This window comes from Carassius carassius, chromosome 2 (genome assembly GCF_963082965.1).
Source record: "Carassius carassius chromosome 2, fCarCar2.1, whole genome shotgun sequence".
In the NCBI taxonomy this organism is placed as follows: domain Eukaryota; kingdom Metazoa; phylum Chordata; class Actinopteri; order Cypriniformes; family Cyprinidae; genus Carassius; species Carassius carassius.
In genome coordinates, this window is record NC_081756.1 from 37,058,371 (window position 1) to 37,081,852 (window position 23,482).

Genomic DNA, 23,482 nt, shown 5'->3' on the forward strand with positions numbered 1-23,482 from the left:
TGTTATGGCCGCCAGCCCAGCGCCTCTGTACAAGATGGCCGCCAGCCCAGCGCCTCTGTACAAGATGGCCGCCAGCCCAGCGCCACTGCACAAGATGGCCGCCAGCCCAGCACCCCTGCACAAGATGGCCGCCAGCCCAGCACCCCTGCACAAGATGGCTGCCAGCCCCATCGACTTTCCAGAGTCAAGTCAGGTCTCCGTTTATTTCCCAGAGTCTAGTCAGGTCACCGTTGATCAGGTCCCCGTTGATATCCCAGAGTCTAGTAAGTTCACCGTTGACTGTCAAGAGTCAGGTCAAGTCACTACTAACACCCAAAAGTCAGGTAAAACAACAGTTAAACTTCATGATTCAAGTCAGGTCCCCGTTGATTTCCTAGTGACTAGTCAGGTCCCCGTTGATTTCCCAGAGTCTAGTCAGTTCACCGCTGACCGTCCAGAGTTGGGTCAAGTCACTACTAACACCCAAAAGTCAAGTAAAACAACAGTTGGTCTTCATGAGTCAAGTCACCATTGATCTTCATGAGCCAAGTCAAGTCACCGTTCATCTTCATGAGCCAAGTCAAGTCACAGTTGATCTTCCGGAACCCAGTCAAATCACCACGGGTCTACCAGAGCCTCGTCACATCTCAGCCGAACTTCCAGAGCTCTCGTCCTATCCTGTCACAGCCATGGAGGCCGTCTATGAGCTCTCATTCGTTCCGGACATGGCTACGGAGGCCATCCACCAACTCTCTGTCTGTCCTGTCACGGAGGTCCTCCATGAACTCACTGCCTGCCCTGTCACGGCCACGGAGGCCAGCTACCATCTCATCACTGTGCCACTCTCCTGTGCCATCGACTCCACTGTGGTGGTCCTCTGCTCCGCCCTGGTGGGCTTCTGTCCTGTCTTCTCGTCTGTGGTGGTCCTTTGCTCCGCCCTGGTGGGTTTCTGTCCCATCTTCTCTACTGTGATGGTTCTCTACTCCGCCCTGGTGGGCTCCAGCTCCACCTGCTCCGCTCTGGTGGGCTCCCAAGCCACCTGCTCTGCCTTGGTGGACCCTTGTTTCCGGGTTAGTCCCACGGCGGGCCCCTGTTTCAGAGTTAGTCCCACGGCGGGCCCCTGTTTCAGAGTTAGTCCCACGGCGGGCCCCTGTTTCCGAGTTAGGCCCACGGCGGGCTCTTGTTTCCCGAGTTAGGTCCAGGAAGGGTCTATGTCACGATCATTAGCTGGAGTGCCCACGAACTTTAGTAGAGGGCACTCCACTCAGTACCATTCCACCCATCAACCACCGGATGTCACCATATCATCACTTGGACACTAGCACCTCTCATACTGTTGCACCACACCCGAACTACATCTCCCATGAGTCTCTGCATCACAATCACCTTGCCACACCTGCACCTCATTTACAAACACATATAAACAGCACTCACACACAGCCACATTGCGAAGTCTTGTTTAGCCAGTCTGACATTTCCGAGCGTTTTTCCTTGTGTTTGTTCCTTGTGTACCTGACCTTTTGGATTGTTTATACCGACTCTGATTCTCTGCTGCCTGCCCCGACATCTGCTTGTTTCTGTTATCAATTCTGGTTATCCCTAACATACCTGATGCCGTTACTGATCATTGCCTGTCTGACCATTCTCATAATTAAAGTTCTGCATATGAATCCGAACATCTCCGTCTCATCATTACAGTACCTATGTTTTTGTGTATGAAATGCGAGATGCAGGACAATGCAAGGTATAAATATTTTAAAAGTATATGTTTCATGCACAAGAAGCTGCATAAGACACAAAGTAAATGTAGCACAGTGGAAACGCAAAAAATAAGATGACATTTAAAGAGACACAGCACTGGAATGGAAAAGAAAAGCAAGGTCCCTTGTTAAAGGCTGAATAAATTTTTAAAAGCTGAAATTCTTTAACTCAAACATTTTTTTTTTGATTGCTGTGTTCTGTGCAATACAGTTCAAAATACACAACCGCAGAAGTGAAACACATCTACAGTGTATATCCAAATAGAAAAACAATGTAAAAGGAGGGAACTGGGGTGCAAAATGCCATTCTGTGTGAATGACTCCTAAGGGGTCGTTTTGCATAGAAAAACGCAAGACGCAGGCATTAGAATGGGTCAAAAACAAGCTCCCAAGACACATTTTTTAAGAGTTAAACTTTTTTCAACTTGACAGCCATGTTTTTAGAATGGCATGTCATTCGTGAGAGCCTAAAAAGATATGAGACATGAGTGCAGTGTTTGAAGACATCAAAACAATGGAAGAGCAGCACAGTGGAATATAAAACACATTTTTATGATGTGAAATACCTATGAGATGGCTATTTGTTAAACCAATGGCATGAGTTTGGGACTATGTGTTGTCCAACCAATGGTAGAACGATTGAATGTTTGAAAAACTTAAATAGTTTGAAGCACTGTTGGAAAGGTAACTTTGGAAATGTAATAGGCTACAAATAACTATTTACTCCCCCAACACTGCCTTTAAATGAGGAGTACGTTGGCTTTCAAACAAAACCACTTCCTGTTTCAACATTACTGTAGATTAAAGCATCTGATTTGGCATTTAATCCAGTTCTGAGGACAATTCTTATAATTTAAAGCGCTACAGAGGGTGCATGGTAGAGCACTGTCTCTGTTGGGATCTTACTGGACAGGGGGAGGGATTAAGAGGAGTGATACTGCACTCATTTCTGGAAGGAGATGGAGAACCAGATGGAGATGTAGAGGCTGATCTATCTTCATCTAAAGAAGACAAGATGAAAAAGAAGGAATTAGAAGGAAAGGAAGAAATCCTAAGTCTTTAACTTAATCTGCTCATTCATGTATTGTTCTGGAAAACACAAGTTCATGACTCTTAATTGTGAATGAGTTACTAAGAGAAATCAAGAATTTCTGGAAAATTCCATATTGGTTGCCTGGGCATTTAAGCCAAACTGGCATGTGTTTACCAGTTTCAGAATTTCCAGCAGATGGTTTTCTTTGGTAAAACTAGTAAAAGCATCAACAGATATTTTCCTCTCTTTTGTGATGTACACAATGGCTCATCAAAAAGGAACTTGGTTATATCCATTGAATATGAATTGGATTTTGAGATATGGGAATTGCACTTAACAATGGAGGCAGAACTGAATGACAGCTTGCAGTCAACTGAGGACTTCACTCCTCAGAAGTCACTGGAGAATCAAGTTATGGCATTTAAAAATAACAAAGTAAAAAAAAAAAAATCAATCAATAACATGCGTTTAGAAAATAGATGATTATACAGTTAATTTTCATTTCTCGCCAACTTTATAACATAGAAGTTAAAAGAAGTATTCAGTGTTCTTCACGACAGTGTCATGATGTGTCATACTCAGCATTAAACTGAATTTTCCATAATTCCTAACGTGGACAAATTTACATACATTTTCCAGATCAAAATGAATTCCATGGCAAATACTTTATCAACTTGTAATGACCCTTCCACAAAGGTTGATTTAATGTGCCTGTACATGAGACATTTTGTTTTACATGTCTTCTGTATATAAATTCTGGTTATATACTGTAGAAGTAGATGTAAATAGTCATGATGAGTTACAGTACCAAATCCCAAAGAATAAGTTTAATTAAATGTTACCTGGCACTTGTAGACTGTTGGTATTGAGCTGCAGGACATCTGCCATTGTAGAGGTCACAGGACTTATTTGGCCTAGGAGGGGAAAAAATAATAATAACCTGTGAAACCTATTTGTGTTTTTTATTAAAATTGAAAAAGAAAACATCTGTATACTTTTGGTGTCAAATGGTTCAAACTCAAGAAAACTTTTTGAGCAATGTTGATGGGCAACTTTGGGCAGAGTTGCCATCATCGAGCAGCCAGGTGTGACACAGGAGCCACGACCAATATTAGGTATCCAGACAAATTTGTTATCCATTCTCAATGGGAAAGTTCCCAATCAACAGTGCTCAAAAAAGTTGACCCGTGTATCATCAGCCTAAGAATGTACACGTTTTGAAGCAAATTTAAAGGATTTTGGCATTGACCTCTATACATAACAGACATATTACACATTCAGAATAAATGCTCTTAACTTCGTTGCAAATCTCTATTTTATGTTTTATTTTATTGCATTTTATTTCTTCTTCCTCAAACATCATATTAGGTCACCTCATCTGCAACAACAAAATCATGACATGATGCTTGTGTGTGTATAATGTATTAGTCATACCGTCTCACATTGATTCCCAAAGCTCTTGTTGGGCACTGTTTTCCAGATCAAATGATCTGAATCTGGAGAGAAACACAAAAAAACACTGACATGCGTTAAGTAAATGCTGTTAAACTAGTCTGATATCATACAAGTTTTATTATGTGTTAAGTTACAAAATATTGGATTTACAGTTTTTTCTTTAATCCGATGAACACAAAAGGGAAAATGTGGTCCTTTTTGAAATTCATGCCCCCACCTCCCAATGTGTTTCATTCCCCTTTATTTTCCCCACCTCTCTTGCCATAATCTTTTATTCGGACACTTTTCCATTTTCCTTTTCTTCCACTGTTAACTACACAACTTTCTTTGTGCTTGGAGATGTAGGGTATGAGGAAAGCAGCATTCCCTTGACAGTGTGTGTGTGTGTGTGTGTGTGTGTGTGTGTGTGTGTGTGTGTGTGTGTGTGTGTGTGTGTGTGTGTGTGTGTGTGTGTGCATATTGCCCATGAGAGAAAAATGGGTTTGGAAAAGGAAAAAGGTGAAGAGGGAGAGGTGAGGGCCTCCCACAATGCTTGTTTAGTAAATGGATCTGACTGAAATACACTCTCCAAATGCTCATATCTGTGCTGTTCTTACACTACAGTAGAACATGGTACCACATTTTGAGCACTTCCCTTTCTGCAGGTGAATATTTAGTGGATTTGGCAGAAAAGGCAGAAACAGACTTGCAAATTTAAAAAGCCAAAACTTAAAATGACACAAGCCCATTGAACTTGATTGATTTCAGATGGTAATGAATTATCACTGCCTCTCCATATGGGAGTCCGAATGAGTCGTTTAAACAAAGAAATATACAATCGGGGATATAGTCACTGTAAAATGAAGTCTAAGCAGGGTTATTATTGTTAACTAAAACTAAAACAATAAAAAAAACATTTTCATTGCTTGAAACAAAATAAAAATTAACAAAAAAATAAAATAAAATAGTTTTAGTACCAAACCTATTAATAAACGAAAACAATAAACTACATAAAATAATTGATAACTTAAATATTCAAATAAAATATTCAAAATGAAAAGATAAAAATAAAATCTAATTGAAAATATTAAAAACATCTGTAATAGTTATCAATGATATTAAAATGTCTAGTAATGTACATCAGTCCCTCTTTATATTCCACCATTCATCAGCATCTGTGGCATATTGTCGACTGCCACCAAAAATGATTTCAACTTGTACCTCGGTTTGTTGAAACCACAAACACACACCCTGTTTTCTCAAAATGTTTTCTAGTAAAATCCTCCCTATAATTTTCATTCAAGAGCTACATGTGACACAGCGACACAGTAATATTTGCAGAAAGAGGACAAGTACGATGAAGGACTAACCCCTTTCCTACTACATTACAATTATAGTCATTTTAAGGATATGCAGTCATATTTTAATGTCCAAGTGTTCACTAAAATCCCATTTGTCTCTTTATGTCAAACTAAAAATCCTTAAGTCACCTAAAGCCTTCATCAATCCCACTCCTGTCAGTAATCAGCACAGAAGACAAAGCACTGCACCTGATGCTGGTCCCATTAAACATTTGACTGTTTTAGTATGTCACATTTGTACTCACCCTTTTGTTTAGGATGTTCTAGTGTTCTCTTGCAGTTTAAATCTAGATTAAAGACCCATCTCTTTAACCTGGCTTACACATAACATACTAATATGCTTTTAATATCCAAATCCGTTAAAGGATTTTTAGGCTGCATTAATTAGGTAAACCGGAACCGGGAACACTTCCCATAACACCCTATGTACTTGCTACATCATTAGAAGAATGGCATCAATGCTAATATTTGTCTGTTTCTCTCTTATTCCGAGGTCACCGTAGCAACCAGATCCAGTCTGTATCCAGATCAGAGGGTCACTGCAGTCACCCGGATCCAGTACGTATCCAGACCAGATGGTGGATCAGCAGCTAGAAAGGACCTCTACTGCCCTGAAAGACAGCGGAGACCAGGACAACTAGAGTCCCAGATACAGATCCCCTGTAAAGACCTTGTCTCAGATGACCACCAGGACAAGACCACAGGAAACAGATGATTCTTCTGCTCAATCTGACTTTGCGGCAGCCTGGAACTGAACTACTGGTTTCGTCTGGTCAGAGGAGAACTGGCCCCCCAACTGAGCCTGGTTTCTCCCAAGATTTTTTTCTCCAATCTGTCACCGATGGAGTTTCGGTTCCTTGCCGCTGTCGCCTCTGGCTTGCTTAGTAGGGGTCACTTCATCTACAGTGATATCGTTGACTTGATTGCAAATAAATGCACAGACACTATTTAACTGAACAGAGATGACATCACTGAATTCAGTGATGAACTGCCTTTAACTATCATTTTGCATTGCAAAAAACATTTTATTTCATAAGACATAAGCATCTTTCAAATTGGGATGACATTGAATGAAGCAGCTTTTTCTCTCTGAGAGAGAAGCTTTTGATCAGATTTGGGCTAGTTTGGAGTTCATTTGAACAGAAGCACTATTTCAACATTAGTGGTCTCAGAAACCTGTAAACTGACAACCTTGAGCATTGAAGCTCTAACATAAGTTTTTGTGCATATAAGCTCTAACACATTAAAAACTGTCTCACTGGATTGCAAAAAACATTTTATTTCATAAGACATAAGCATCTTTCAGTTTGGCAAGTTTTGCACTGAACATTGATTGAAGCAGCTTTCTCTCACTGAGAGAGAAGCTTTTGATCAGATTTGGGCTAGTTTGCAGTTCATTTGAACTGAAGCACTATTTCAACATTAGTGGTCTCAGAAACCTGTAAACTGACAATTTTGTGCATTGAAGCTCTAACATGTTTTTGTGCATATAACCTCTAACACATTGAAAACTGTCTTACTGCATTGCAATAAACATTTTATTTCATAAGACATAAGCATCTTTCAGTTTGGCAAGTTTTGCACTGAACATTGAATGAAGCAGCTTTCTCTCACTGAGAGAGAAGCTTTTGAGCAGATTTGGCCTAGTTTGCAGTTCATTTGAACAGAAGCACTATGTCAACTTTAGTGTTCTCAGAAACCTGTAAACTGACAATCTTGTGCATTGAAGCTCTAACATAGGTTTTTGTGCATATATCTTCTAACACATTAAAAATTGTCTTACAGCATTGCAAAAACATTGTATTACATAAGACATAAGCATCTTTCAGTTTGGTAAGTTTTGCACTGAACATTGAATGAAGCAGCTTTCTTTCACTGAGAGAGAAGCTTTTGAGCAGATTTGGGCTAGTTTGCAGTTCATTTGAACAGAAGCACTATTTAAACTTTAGAGTTCTCAGAAACCTGTAAACTGAAAATCTTGAGCATTGAAGATCTAACATAAGTTTTTGTGCATATAACTTCTAAAATATTAAAAAACTGTTTTACTGCATTGTAAAAAAAAAAACATTTTTTTTCATAACACAAAAGCATCTTTCATTTTGGCATGTTTTGCACTGAACATTGAAAGAAGCAGCTTTCTCTCATTGAGAAAGAAGGTTTTAAGCAGATTTGGGCTAGTTTGCAGTTCATTTGAACAGAAGCACTATTTCAACATTATTGGTCTCAGAAACCTGTAAACTGACAATTTTGAGCATTGAAGCTCTAACAGGTTTTTGTGCATATAACTTCTAACACATTAAAAACTGTCTTACAGCATTGCAAAAACATTGTATTTCATAACACAAGCATCTTTCAATTTGTTAAGATTTGCACTGAACATTGAATGAAGCAGCTTTCTCACATTGAGAGAGCAGCTTTTGAGCAGATTTGGGCTAGTTTTAACTTCATTTGAACAGAAGTACTATTTCAACATTATTGGTCTCAGAAACCTGTAAACTGACAATCTAGAGCATTGAAGCTCTAACATAAGTTTTTGTGCATATAACTTCTAACACATAAAAAACTGTCTTACAGCATTGCAAAAACATTGTATTTCATAACTCATAAGCATCTTTCAGTTTGGCAAGTTTTGCACTAAACATTTGAATGAAGCAGCTTTCTCACATTGAGACAGCAGCTTTTGAGCAGATTTGGGCTAGTTTTAACTTCATTTGAACAAAAGCACTATTTCAAAATTATTGGTCTCAGAAACCTGTCAACTTACAATCTTGAGCATTGAAGCTCTAACATAAGTTTTTGTGCATATAACTTCTAACACATTAAAAACTGTCTTACAGCATTGCAAAAAACATTGTATTTCAGAAGACATAAGCATCTTTCAGTTTGGCAAGTTTTACACTAAACATTGGAATGAAGCAGGTTTCTCACATTGAGAGAGCAGCTTTTGAGCAGATTTGGGCTAGTTTTAACTTCATTTGAACAGAAGTACTATTTCAACATTATTGGTCTCAGAAACCTGTAAACTGACAATCTAGAGCATTGAAGCTCTAACATAAGTTTTTGTGCATATAACTTCTAACACATTAAAAACTTTCTTACAGCATTGCAAAAAACATTGTATTTCAGAAGACATAAGCATCTTTCAGTTTGGCAAGTTTTACACTAAACATTGGAATGAAGCAGGTTTCTCACATTGAGAGAGCAGCTTTTGAGCAGATTTGGGCTTGTTTTAACTTCATTTGAACAGAAGCACTATTTCAACATTATTGGTCTCAGAAACCTGTAAACTGACAATCTAGAGCATTGAAGCTCTAACATAAGTTTTTGTGCATATAACTTCTAACACATTAAAAACTGTCTTACAGCATTGCAAAAAACATTGTATTTCATAAGACATAAGCATCTTTCAGTTTGGCAAGATTTGCACTGAACATTGAATGAAGCAGCTTTCTCACATTGAGAGAGCAGCTTTTGAGCAGATTTGGGCTTGTTTTAACTTCATTTGAACAAAAGCACTCTTTAAACATTATTGGTCTCAGAAACCTGTAAACTGACAATCTAGAGCATTGAAGCTCTAACATAAGTTTTTGTGCATATAACTTCTAACACATTAAAAACTGTCTTACAGCATTGCAAAAAACATTGTATTTCATAAGACATAAGCATCTTTCAGTTTGGCAAGATTTGCACTGAACATTGAATGAAGCAGCTTTCTCACATTGAGAGAGCAGCTTTTGAGCAGATTTGGGCTAGATTTCACTTCATTTGAACAGAAGCACTATTTCAACATTAGTGGTCTCAGAAACCTGAAAACTGACAATCTTGAGGATTGAAGCTCTAACATAAGTTTTTGTGCATATCACTTCTAACACATTAAAAACTGTCTTACAGCATTGCAAAATCATTGTATTTCATAACACATAAGCATCTTTCAGTTTGTTAATATTTGCACTGAACATTAAATGAAGCAGCTTTCTCACATTGACAGAGCACCTTTTGAGCAGATTTGGGCTTGTTTTAACTTCATTTGAACAGAAGCACTATTTCAACATTATTGGTCTCAGAAACCTGTAAACTGACAATCTAGAGCATTGAAGCTCTAACATAAGTTTTTGTGCATATAACTTCTAACACATTAAAAACTGCCTTACAGCATTGCAAACACATTGTATTTCATAACACATAAGCATCTTTCAGTTTGTTAATATTTGCACTGAACATTAAATGAAGCAGCTTTCTCACATTGACAGAGCACCTTTTGAGCAGATTTGGGCTTGTTTTAACTTCATTTGAACAGAAGCACTATTTCAACATTATTGGTCTCAGAAACCTGTAAACTGACAATCTAGAGCATTGAAGCTCTAACATAAGTTTTTGTGCATATAACTTCTAACACATTTAAAACTCTTTTACAACATTGCAAAAAACATTGTATTTCATAAGACATAAGCATCTTTCAGTTTGGCAAGATTTGAACTGAACATTGAATGAAGCAGCTTTCTCACATTGAGAGAGCAGCTTTTGAGCAGATTTGGGCTTGTTTTAACTTCATTTGAACAGAAGTACTATTTCAACATTATTGGTCTCAGAAACCTGTAAACTGACAATCTAGAGCATTGAAGCTCTAACATAAGTTTTTGTGCATATAACTTTTAACACATTTAAAACTCTTTTACAGCATTGCAAAAAACATTGTATTTAATAAGACATAAGCATCTTTCAGTTTGGCAAGATTTGAAGTGAACATTGAATGAAGCAGCTTTCTCACATTGAGAGAGCAGCTTTTGAGCAGATTTGGGCTTGTTTTAACTTCATTTGAACAGAAGCACTATTTCAACATTATTGGTCTCAGAAACCTGTAAACTGACAATCTTGAGCATTGAAGCTCTAACATAAGTTTTTGTGCATATAACTTCTAACACATTAAAAACTGTCTTACAGCATTGCAAAAAACATTGTATTTCAGAAGACATAAGCATCTTTCAGTTTGGCAAGTTTTACACTAAACATTGAATGAAGCAGGTTCCTCACATTGAGAGAGCAGCTTTTGAGCAGATTTGGGCTAGTTTTAACTTCATTTGAAAAAAATCACTATTTAATCATTTTTGGTCTCAGAAACCTGAAAACTGACAATCTTGAGCATTGAAGCTCTAAAAAAGGTTTTATTGCATATAACTTCTAACACATTAAAAACTGTCTTACAGCATTGCAAACACATTGTATTTCATAACACATAAGCATCTTTCAGTTTGTTAATATTTGCACTGAACATTAAATGAAGCAGCTTTCTCACATTGACAGAGCCCCTTTTGAGCAGATTTGGGCTTGTTTTAACTTCATTTGAACAGAAGTACTATTCAACATTATTGGTCTCAGAAACCTGTAAACTGACAATCTAGAGCATTGAAGCTCTGACATAAGTTTTTGTGCATATAACTTCTAACACATTTAAAACTCTTTTACAGCATTGCAAAAAACATTGTATTTCATAAGACATAAGCATCTTTCAGTTTGGCAAGTTTTACACTAAACATTGGAATGAAGCAGGTTTCTCACATTGAGAGAGCAGCTTTTGAGCAGATTTGGGCTAGTTTTAACTTCATTTGAACAGAAGTACTATTTCAACATTATTGGTCTCAGAAACCTGTAAACTGACAATCTAGAGCATTGAAGCTCTAACATAAGTTTTTGTGCATATAACTTCTAACACATTAAAAACTTTCTTACAGCATTGCAAAAAACATTGTATTTCAGAAGACATAAGCATCTTTCAGTTTGGCAAGTTTTACACTAAACATTGGAATGAAGCAGGTTTCTCACATTGAGAGAGCAGCTTTTGAGCAGATTTGGGCTTGTTTTAACTTCATTTGAACAGAAGCACTATTTCAACATTATTGGTCTCAGAAACCTGTAAACTGACAATCTAGAGCATTGAAGCTCTAACATAAGTTTTTGTGCATATAACTTCTAACACATTAAAAACTGTCTTACAGCATTGCAAAAAACATTGTATTTCATAAGACATAAGCATCTTTCAGTTTGGCAAGATTTGCACTGAACATTGAATGAAGCAGCTTTCTCACATTGAGAGAGCAGCTTTTGAGCAGATTTGGGCTTGTTTTAACTTCATTTGAACAAAAGCACTCTTTAAACATTATTGGTCTCAGAAACCTGTAAACTGACAATCTAGAGCATTGAAGCTCTAACATAAGTTTTTGTGCATATAACTTCTAACACATTAAAAACTGTCTTACAGCATTGCAAAAAACATTGTATTTCATAAGACATAAGCATCTTTCAGTTTGGCAAGATTTGCACTGAACATTGAATGAAGCAGCTTTCTCACATTGAGAGAGCAGCTTTTGAGCAGATTTGGGCTAGATTTCACTTCATTTGAACAGAAGCACTATTTCAACATTAGTGGTCTCAGAAACCTGAAAACTGACAATCTTGAGGATTGAAGCTCTAACATAAGTTTTTGTGCATATCACTTCTAACACATTAAAAACTGTCTTACAGCATTGCAAAATCATTGTATTTCATAACACATAAGCATCTTTCAGTTTGTTAATATTTGCACTGAACATTAAATGAAGCAGCTTTCTCACATTGACAGAGCACCTTTTGAGCAGATTTGGGCTTGTTTTAACTTCATTTGAACAGAAGCACTATTTCAACATTATTGGTCTCAGAAACCTGTAAACTGACAATCTAGAGCATTGAAGCTCTAACATAAGTTTTTGTGCATATAACTTCTAACACATTAAAAACTGCCTTACAGCATTGCAAACACATTGTATTTCATAACACATAAGCATCTTTCAGTTTGTTAATATTTGCACTGAACATTAAATGAAGCAGCTTTCTCACATTGACAGAGCACCTTTTGAGCAGATTTGGGCTTGTTTTAACTTCATTTGAACAGAAGCACTATTTCAACATTATTGGTCTCAGAAACCTGTAAACTGACAATCTAGAGCATTGAAGCTCTAACATAAGTTTTTGTGCATATAACTTCTAACACATTTAAAACTCTTTTACAACATTGCAAAAAACATTGTATTTCATAAGACATAAGCATCTTTCAGTTTGGCAAGATTTGAACTGAACATTGAATGAAGCAGCTTTCTCACATTGAGAGAGCAGCTTTTGAGCAGATTTGGGCTTGTTTTAACTTCATTTGAACAGAAGTACTATTTCAACATTATTGGTCTCAGAAACCTGTAAACTGACAATCTAGAGCATTGAAGCTCTAACATAAGTTTTTGTGCATATAACTTTTAACACATTTAAAACTCTTTTACAGCATTGCAAAAAACATTGTATTTAATAAGACATAAGCATCTTTCAGTTTGGCAAGATTTGAACTGAACATTGAATGAAGCAGCTTTCTCACATTGAGAGAGCAGCTTTTGAGCAGATTTGGGCTTGTTTTAACTTCATTTGAACAGAAGCACTATTTCAACATTATTGGTCTCAGAAACCTGTAAACTGACAATCTTGAGCATTGAAGCTCTAACATAAGTTTTTGTGCATATAACTTCTAACACATTAAAAACTGTCTTACAGCATTGCAAAAAACATTGTATTTCAGAAGACATAAGCATCTTTCAGTTTGGCAAGTTTTACACTAAACATTGAATGAAGCAGGTTCCTCACATTGAGAGAGCAGCTTTTGAGCAGATTTGGGCTAGTTTTAACTTCATTTGAAAAAAATCACTATTTAATCATTTTTGGTCTCAGAAACCTGAAAACTGACAATCTTGAGCATTGAAGCTCTAAAAAAGGTTTTATTGCATATAACTTCTAACACATTAAAAACTGTCTTACAGCATTGCAAACACATTGTATTTCATAACACATAAGCATCTTTCAGTTTGTTAATATTTGCACTGAACATTAAATGAAGCAGCTTTCTCACATTGACAGAGCCCCTTTTGAGCAGATTTGGGCTTGTTTTAACTTCATTTGAACAGAAGTACTATTCAACATTATTGGTCTCAGAAACCTGTAAACTGACAATCTAGAGCATTGAAGCTCTGACATAAGTTTTTGTGCATATAACTTCTAACACATTTAAAACTCTTTTACAGCATTGCAAAAAACATTGTATTTCATAAGACATAAGCATCTTTCAGTTTGGCAAGATTTGCACTGAACATTGAATGAAGCAGCTTTCTCACATTGAGAGAGCAGCTTTTGAGCAGATTTGGGCTTGTTTTAACTTCATTTGAACAGAAGCACTATTTCAACATTATTGGTCTCAGAAACCTGTAAACTGACAATCTAGAGCATTGAAGCTCTAACATAAGTTTTTGTGCATATAACTTCTAACACATTAAAAACTGTCTTAAAGCATTGCAAAAACATTGTATTTCATAACTCATAAGCATCTTTCAGTTTGGCAAGTTTTGAACTAAACATTTGAATGAAGCAGCTTTCTCACATTGAGAGAGCAGCTTTTGAACAGATTTGGGCTAGTTTTAACTTCATTTGAACAAAACCACTATTTCAAAATTATTGGTCTCAGAAACCTGTATACTGAAATTCTAGAGCATTGAAGCTCTAACATAAGTTTTTGTGCATATAACTTCTAACACATTGAAAACTGTCTTACAGCATTACAAAAACATTGTATTTCATAACACATAAGCATCTTTCAGTTTGTTAATATTTGCACTGAACATTGAATGAAGCAGCTTTCTCACATTGAGAGAGCAGCTTTTGAGCAGATTTGGGCTAGTTTTAACTTCATTTGAAAAAAATCACTATTTAATCATTTTTGGTCTCAGAAACCTGAAAACTGACAATCTTGAGCATTGAAGCTCTAAAATAAGTTTTATTGCATATAACTTCTAACACATTAAAAACTGTCTTACAGCATTGCAAACACATTGTATTTCATAACACATAAGCATCTTTCAGTTTGTTAATATTTGCACTGAACATTAAATGAAGCAGCTTTCTCACATTGACAGAGCACCTTTTGAGCAGATTTGGGCTTGTTTTAACTTCATTTGAACAGAAGCACTATTTCAACATTATTGGTCTCAGAAACCTGTAAACTGACAATCTTGAGCATTGAAGCTCTAACATAAGTTTTTGTGCATATAACTTCTAACACATTAAAAACTGTCTTACAGCATTGCAAAAACATTGTATTTCATAACATATAAGCATCTTTCAGTTTGGCACTTTTTGCACTGAACATTGAATGAAGCAGCTTTCTCACATTGAGAGAGCAGCTTTTGAGCAGATTTGGGCTTGTTTTAACTTCATTTGAACAGAAGTACTATTTCAACATTATTGGTCTCAGAAACCTGTAAACTGACAATCTAGAGCATTGAAGCTCTAACATAAGTTTTTGTGCATATAACTTTTAACACATTTAAAACTCTTTTACAGCATTGCAAAAAACATTGTATTTAATAAGACATAAGCATCTTTCAGTTTGGCAAGATTTGCACTGAACATTGAATGAAGCAGCTTTCTCACATTGAGAGAGCAGCTTTTGAGCAGATTTGGGTTTGTTTTAACTTCATTAAACATAAGCACTATTTCAACATTATTGGTCTCAGAAACCTGTAAACTGACAATCTAGAGCATTGAAGCTCTAACATAAGTTTTTGTGCATATAACTTCTAACACATTAAAAACTGTCTTACAGCATTGCAAAAAACATTGTATTTCAGAAGACATAAGCATCTTTCAGTTTGGCAAGTTTTACACTAAACATTGAATGAAGCAGCTTTCTCACTTTGAGACAGCAGCTTTTGAGCAGATTTGGGCTTGTTTTAACTTCATTTGAACAGAAGTACTATTTCTACATTATTGGTCTCAGAAACCTGTAAACTGACAATCTAGAGCATTGAAGCTCTAAAATAAGTTTTTGTGCATATAACTTCTAACACATTAAAAACTGTCTTACAGCATTGCAAAAAACATTGTATTTCATAAGACATAAGCATCTTTCAGTTTGGCAAGATTTGCACTGAACATTGAATGAAGCAGCTTTCTCACATTGAGAGAGCAGCTTTTGAGCAGATTTGGGCTTGTTTTAACTTCATTTGAACAGAAGCACTATTTCAACATTATTGGTCTCAGAAACCTGTAAACTGACAATCTAGAGCATTGAAGCTCTAACATAAGTTTTTGTGCATATAACTTCTAACACATTTAAAACTCGTTTACAGCATTGCAAAAAACATTGTATTTCATAACACATAAGCATCTTTCAGTTTGTTAAGATTTGCACTGAACATTGAATGAAGCAGCTTTCTCACATTGATAGAGCAGCTTTTGAGCAGATTTGGGCTAGTTTTAACTTCATTTGAACAGAAGCACTACTTCAACATTATTGGTCTCAGAAACCTGTAAACTGACAATCTTGAGCATTGAAGCTCTAACATAAGTTTTTGTGCATATAACTTCTAACACATAAAGACTGTCTTACAGCATTGCAAAAAAATTGTATTTCATAACACATAAGCATCTTTCAGTTTGGCAAGTTTTGCACTAAACATTGAATGATGCAGCTTTCTCACATTGAGAGAGCAGCTTTTGAGCAGATTTGGGCTAGTTTTAACTTCATTTGAAAAAAATCACTATTTCATCATTTTTGGTCTCAGAAAACTGTAAACTGACAATCTAGAGCTATGAGGCTCTAACATAAGTATTTGTGCATATAACTTCTAACACATTAAAAACTGTCTTACAGCATTACAAAAACATTGTATTTCACAACACATAAGCATCTTTCAGTTTGTTAATATTTGCACTGAACATTGAATGAAGCAGGTTTCTCACATTGAGAGAGCAGCTTTTGAGCAGATTTGGGCTTGTTTTAACTTCATTTGAACAGAAGCACTATTTCAACATTATTGGTCTCAGAAACCTGTAAACTGACAATTTTGAGCATTGAAGCTCTAACATAGGTTTTTGTGCATATAACTTTGGGAAGTCGTGGCCTAATGGTTAGAGAGTCGGCCTCCCAATCGAAAGGTTGTGGGTTCGAGTCCCGGGCCGGCAGGAATTGTGGGTGGGGGGAGTGCATGTACAGTTCTCTCTCCACTTTCAATACCACGACTTAGGTGCCCTTGAGCAAGGCATCGAACCCCCAACTGCTCCCCGGGCGCCGCAGCATAAATGGCTGCCCACTGCTCTGGGTGTGTGCTCACAGTGTGTGTGTGTGTGTGTGTGTGTGTGTGTTCACTGCTCTGTGTGTGTGCATTTCGGATGGGTTAAATGCAGAGCACAAATTCTGAGTATGGGTCACCATACTTGGCTGAATGTCACTTCACTATTCACTATTCACTAACTTCTAACACATTAAAAACTGTCTTACAGCATTGCAAAAACATTGTATTTCATAACACATAAGCATCTTTCAATTTGTTAAGATTTGCACTGAACATTGAATGAAGCAGCTTTCTCACATTGAGAGAGCAGCTTTTGAGCAGATTTGGGCTAGTTTTAACTTCATTTGAACAAAAGTACTATTTCAACATTATTGGTCTCAGAAACCTGTAAACTGACAATCTAGAGCATTGAAGCTCTAACATAAGTTTTTGTGCATATAACTTCTAACACATAAAAAACTGTCTTACAGCATTGCAAAAACATTGTATTTCATAACGCATAAGCATCTTTCAGTTTGGCAAGTTTTGCACTAAACATTTGAATGAAGCAGCTTTCTCACATTGAGACATCAGCTTTTGAGCAGATTTGGGCTAGTTTTAACTTCATTTGAACAAAAGCACTATTTCAAAATTATTGGTCTCAGAAACCTGTATACTGAAATTCTAGAGCATTGAAGCTCTAACATAAGTTTTTGTGCATATAACTTCTAACACATTAAAAACTGTCTTACAGCATTACAAAAACATTGTATTTCATAACGCATAAGCATCTTTCAATTTGTTAATATTTGCACTGAACATTGAATGAAGCAGCTTTCTCACATTGAGAGAGCAGCTTTTTAGCAGATTTGGACTTGTTTTAACTTCATTTGAACAGAAGCACTATTTCAACATTATTGGTCTCAGAAACCTGTAAACTGACAATCTTGAGCATTGAAGCTCTAACATAAGTTTTTGTTCATATAACTTCTAACACATTAAAAACTGTCTTACAGCATTGCAAAAACATTGTATTTCATAACATATAAGCATCTTTCAGTTTGGCAAGTTTTGCACTGAACATTGAATGAAGCAGCTTTCTCACATTGAGAGAGCAGCTTTTGAGCAGATTTGGGCTTGTTTTAACTTCATTTGAACAGAAGTACTATTTCAACATTATTGGTCTCAGAAACCTGTAAACTGACAATCTAGAGCATTGAAGCTCTAACATAAGTTTTTGTGCATATAACTTTTAACACATTTAAAACTCTTTTACAGCATTGCAAAAAACATTGTATTTAATAAGACATAAGCATCTTTCAGTTTGGCAAGATTTGAACTGAACATTGAATGAAGCAGCTTTCTCACATTGAGAGAGCAGCTTTTGAGCAGATTTGGGCTTGTTTTAACTTCATTTGAACAGAAGCACTATTTCAACATTATTGGTCTCAGAAACCTGTAAACTGACAACTAGAGCATTGAAGCTCTAACATAAGTTTTTGTGCATATAACTTCTAACACATTAAAAACTGTCTTACAGCATTGCAAAAAACATTGTATTTCATAAGACATAAGCATCTTTCAGTTTGGCAAGATTTGCACTGAACATTGAATGAAGCAGCTTTCTCACATTGAGAGAGCAGCTTTTGAGCAGATTTGGGCTAGATTTCACTTCATTTGAACAGAAGCACTATTTCAACATTAGTGGTCTCAGAAACCTGAAAACTGACAATCTTGAGGATTGAAGCTCTAACATAAGTTTTTGTGCATATCACTTCTAACACATTAAAAACTGTCTTACAGCATTGCAAAATCATTGTATTTCATGACACATAAGCATCTTTCAGTTTGGCAAGTTTTGCACTAAACATTGAATGAAGGAGCTTTCTCACATTGATAGAGCAGCTTTTGAGCAGATTTGGGTTAGTTTTAACTTCATTTGAAAAAAAATCACTATTTCATCATTTTTGGTCTCAGAAACCTGAAAACTGACAATCTTGAGCATTGAAGCTCTAAAATAAGTTTTATTGCATATAACTTCTAACACATTAAAAACTGCCTTACAGCATTGCAAACACATTGTATTTCATAACACATAAGCATCTTTCAGTTTGTTAATATTTGCACTGAACATCAAATGAAGCAGCTTTCTCACATTGACAGAGCACCTTTTGAGCAGATTTGGGCTTGTTTTAACTTCATTTGAACAGAAGCACTACTTCAACATTATTGGTCTCAGAAACCTGTAAACTGACAATCTTGAGCATTGAAGCTCTAACATAAGTTTTTGTGCATATAACTTCTAACACATAAAGACTGTCTTACAGCATTGCAAAAACATTGTATTTCATAACACAAACATCTTTCAATTTGTTAAGATTTGCACTGAACATTGAATGAAGCAGCTTTCTCACATTGAGAGAGCAGCTTTTGAGCAGATTTGGGCTAGTTTTAACTTAATTTGAACAAAAGCACTATTTCAACATTATTGGTCTCAGAAACCTGTAAACTGACAATCTAGAGCATTAAAGCTCTAACATAAGTTTTTGTGCATAACACTTCTAACACATTAAAAACTGTCTTACAGCATTACAAAAACATTGTATTTCATAACACATAAGCATCTTTCAGTTTGTTAAGATTTGCACTGAACATTGAATGAAGCAGCTTTCTCACATTGAGAGAGCAGCTTTTTAGCAGATTTGGGCTTGTTTTAACTTCATTTGAACAGAAGTACTATTTCAACATTATTGGTCTCAGAAACCTGTAAACTGACAATCTAGAGCATTGAAGCTCTAACATAAGTTTTTGTGCATATAACTTTTAACACATTTAAAACTCTTTTACAGCATTGCAAAAAACATTGTATTTCAGAAGACATAAGCATCTTTCAGTTTGGCAAGATTTGAACTGAACATTGAATGAAGCAGCTTTCTCACATTGAGAGAGCAGCTTTTGAGCAGATTTGGGCTTGTTTTAACTTCATTTGAACAGAAGCACTATTTCAACATTATTGGTCTCAGAAACCTGTAAACTGACAATCTAGAGCATTGAAGCTCTAACATAAGTTTTTGTGCATATAACTTCTAACACATTAAAAACTGTCTTACAGCATTGCAAAAAACATTGTATTTCATAAGACATAAGCATCTTTCAGTTTGGCAAGATTTGCACTGAACATTGAATGAAGCAGCTTTCTCACATTGAGAGAGCAGCTTTTGAGCAGATTTGGGCTAGATTTCACTTCATTTGAACAGAAGCACTATTTCAACATTAGTGGTCTCAGAAACCTGAAAACTGACAATCTTGAGGATTGAAGCTCTAACATAAGTTTTTGTGCATATCACTTCTAACACATTAAAAACTGTCTTACAGCATTGCAAAATCATTGTATTTCATGACACATAAGCATCTTTCAGTTTGGCAAGTTTTGCACTAAACATTGAATGAAGCAGCTTTCTCACATTGATAGAGCAGCTTTTGAGCAGATTTGGGTTAGTTTTAACTTCATTTGAAAAAAAATCACTATTTCATCATTTTTGGTCTCAGAAACCTGAAAACTGACAATCTTGAGCATTGAAGCTCTAACATAAGTTTTTGTGCATATAACTTCTAACACATTTAAAACTCTTTTACAACATTGCAAAAAACATTGTATTTCATAAGACATAAGCATCTTTCAGTTTGGCAAGATTTGAACTGAACATTGAATGAAGCAGCTTTCTCACATTGAGAGAGCAGCTTTTGAGCAGATTTGGGCTTGTTTTAACTTCATTTGAACAGATGTACTATTTCAACATTATTGGTCTCAGAAACCTGTAAACTGACAATCTAGAGCATTGAAGCTCTAACATAAGTTTTTGTGCATATAACTTTTAACACATTTAAAACTCTTTTACAGCATTGCAAAAAACATTGTATTTAATAAGACATAAGCATCTTTCAGTTTGGCAAGATTTGAACTGAACATTGAATGAAGCAGCTTTCTCACATTGAGAGAGCAGCTTTTGAGCAGATTTGGGCTTGTTTTAACTTCATTTGAACAGAAGCACTATTTCAACATTATTGGTCTCAGAAACCTGTAAACTGACAATCTTGAGCATTGAAGCTCTAACATAAGTTTTTGTGCATATAACTTCTAACACATTAAAAACTGTCTTACAGCATTGCAAAAAACATTGTATTTCAGAAGACATAAGCATCTTTCAGTTTGGCAAGTTTTACACTAAACATTGAATGAAGCAGGTTTCTCACATTGAGAGAGCAGCTTTTGAGCAGATTTGGGCTAGTTTTAACTTCATTTGAAAAAAAATCACTATTTAATCATTTTTGGTCTCAGAAACCTGAAAACTGACAATCTTGAGCATTGAAGCTCTAAAATAAGTTTTATTGCATATAACTTCTAACACATTAAAAACTGTCTTACAGCATTGCAAACACATTGTATTTCATAACACATAAGCATCTTTCAGTTTGTTAATATTTGCACTGAACATTAAATGAAGCAGCTTTCTCACATTGACAGAGCACCTTTTGAGCAGATTTGGGCTTGTTTTAACTTCATTTGAACAGAAGTACTATTTCAACATTATTGGTCTCAGAAACCTGTAAACTGACAATCTAGAGCATTGAAGCTCTGACATAAGTTTTTGTGCATATAACTTCTAACACACTTAAAACTCTTTTACAGCATTGCAAAAAACATTGTATTTCATAAGACATAAGCATCTTTCAGTTTGGCAAGATTTGCACTGAACATTGAATGAAGCAGCTTTCTCACATTGAGAGAGCAGCTTTTGAGCAGATTTGGGCTTGTTTTAACTTCATTTGAACAGAAGCACTATTTCAACATTATTGGTCTCAGAAACCTGTAAACTGACAATCTAGAGCATTGGAGCTCTAACATAAGTTTTTGTGCATATAACTTCTAACACATTAAAAACTGTCTTAAAGCATTGCAAAAACATTGTATTTCATAACTCATAAGCATCTTTCAGTTTGGCAAGTTTTGCACTAAACATTTGAATGAAGCAGCTTTCTCACATTGAGACAGCAGCTTTTGAACAGATTTGGGCTAGTTTTAACTTCATTTGAACAAAAGCACTATTTCAAAATTATTGGTCTCAGAAACCTGTATACTGAAATTCTAGAGCATTGAAGCTCTAACATAAGTTTTTGTGCATATAACTTCTAACACATTAAAAACTGTCTTACAGCATTACAAAAACATTGTATTTCATAACACATAAGCATCTTTCAGTTTGTTAATATTTGCACTGAACATTGAATGAAGCAGCTTTCTCACGTTGAGAGAGCAGCTTTTTAGCAGATTTGGACTTGTTTTAACTTCATTTGAACAAAAGCACTATTTCAACATTATTGGTCTCAGAAACCTGTAAACTGACAATCTTGAGCATTGAAGCTCTAACATAAGTTTTTGTGCATATAACTTCTAACACATTAAAAACTGTCTTACAGCATTGCAAAAACATTGTATTTCATAACATATAAGCATCTTTCAGTTTGGCAAGTTTTGCACTGAACATTGAATGAAGCAGCTTTCTCACATTGAGAGAGCAGCTTTTGAGCAGATTTGGGCTTGTTTTAACTTCATTTGAACAGAAGTACTATTTCAACATTATTGGTCTCAGAAACCTGTAAACTGACAATCTAGAGCATTGAAGCTCTAACATAAGTTTTTGTGCATATAACTTTTAACACATTTAAAACTCTTTTACAGCATTGCAAAAAACATTGTATTTAATAAGACATAAGCATCTTTCAGTTTGGCAAGATTTGCACTGAACATTGAATGAAGCAGCTTTCTCACATTGAGAGAGCAGCTTTTGAGCAGATTTGGTTTTGTTTTAACTTCATTAAACAGAAGCACTATTTCAACATTATTGGTCTCAGAAACCTGTAAACTGACAATCTAGAGCATTGAAGCTCTAACATAAGTTTTTGTGCATATAACTTCTAACACATTAAAAACTGTCTTACAGCATTGCAAAAAACATTGTATTTCAGAAGACATAAGCATCTTTCAGTTTGGCAAGTTTTACACTAAACATTTGAATAAAGCAGGTTTCTCACATTGAGAGAGCAGCTTTTGAGCAGATTTGGGCTAGTTTTAACTTCATTTGAACAAAAGCACTATTTCAAAATTATTGGTCTCAGAAACCTGTATACTGAAATTCTAGAGCATTGAAGCTCTAACATAAGTTTTTGTGCATATAACTTCTAACACATTAAAAACTGTCTTACAGCATTACAAAAACATTGTATTTCATAACACATAAGCATCTTTCAGTTTGTTAATATTTGCACTGAACATTGAATGAAGCAGCTTTCTCACATTGAGAGAGCAGCTTTTTAGCAGATTTGGACTTGTTTTAACTTCATTTGAACAGAAGCACTATTTCAACATTATTGGTCTCAGAAACCTGTAAACTGACAATCTTGAGCATTGAAGCTCTAACAAAAGTTTTTGGGCATATAACTTCTAACACATTAAAAACTGTCTTACAGCATTGCAAAAACATTGTATTTCATAACATATAAGCATCTTTCAGTTTGGCAAGTTTTGCACTGAACATTGAATGAAGCAGCTTTCTCACATTGAGAGAGCAGCTTTTGAGCAGATTTGGGCTTGTTTTAACTTCATTTGAACAGAAGTACTATTCAACATTATTGGTCTCAGAAACCTGTAAACGGACAATCTAGAGCATTGAAGCTCTGACATAAGTTTTTGTGCATATAACTTCTAACACATTTAAAACTCTTTTACAGCATTGCAAA

General features: G+C 35.6%; 1 pseudogene; it reads right to left on the reverse strand.

Moving 5' to 3' along the window:
• Nucleotides 1-3,660, reverse strand: part of LOC132109476 (heat shock 70 kDa protein 12B-like) — a 45,859-nt pseudogene extending 42,199 nt beyond the window's left edge.
• Nucleotides 3,661-23,482: the final 19,822 nt, after the last annotated feature.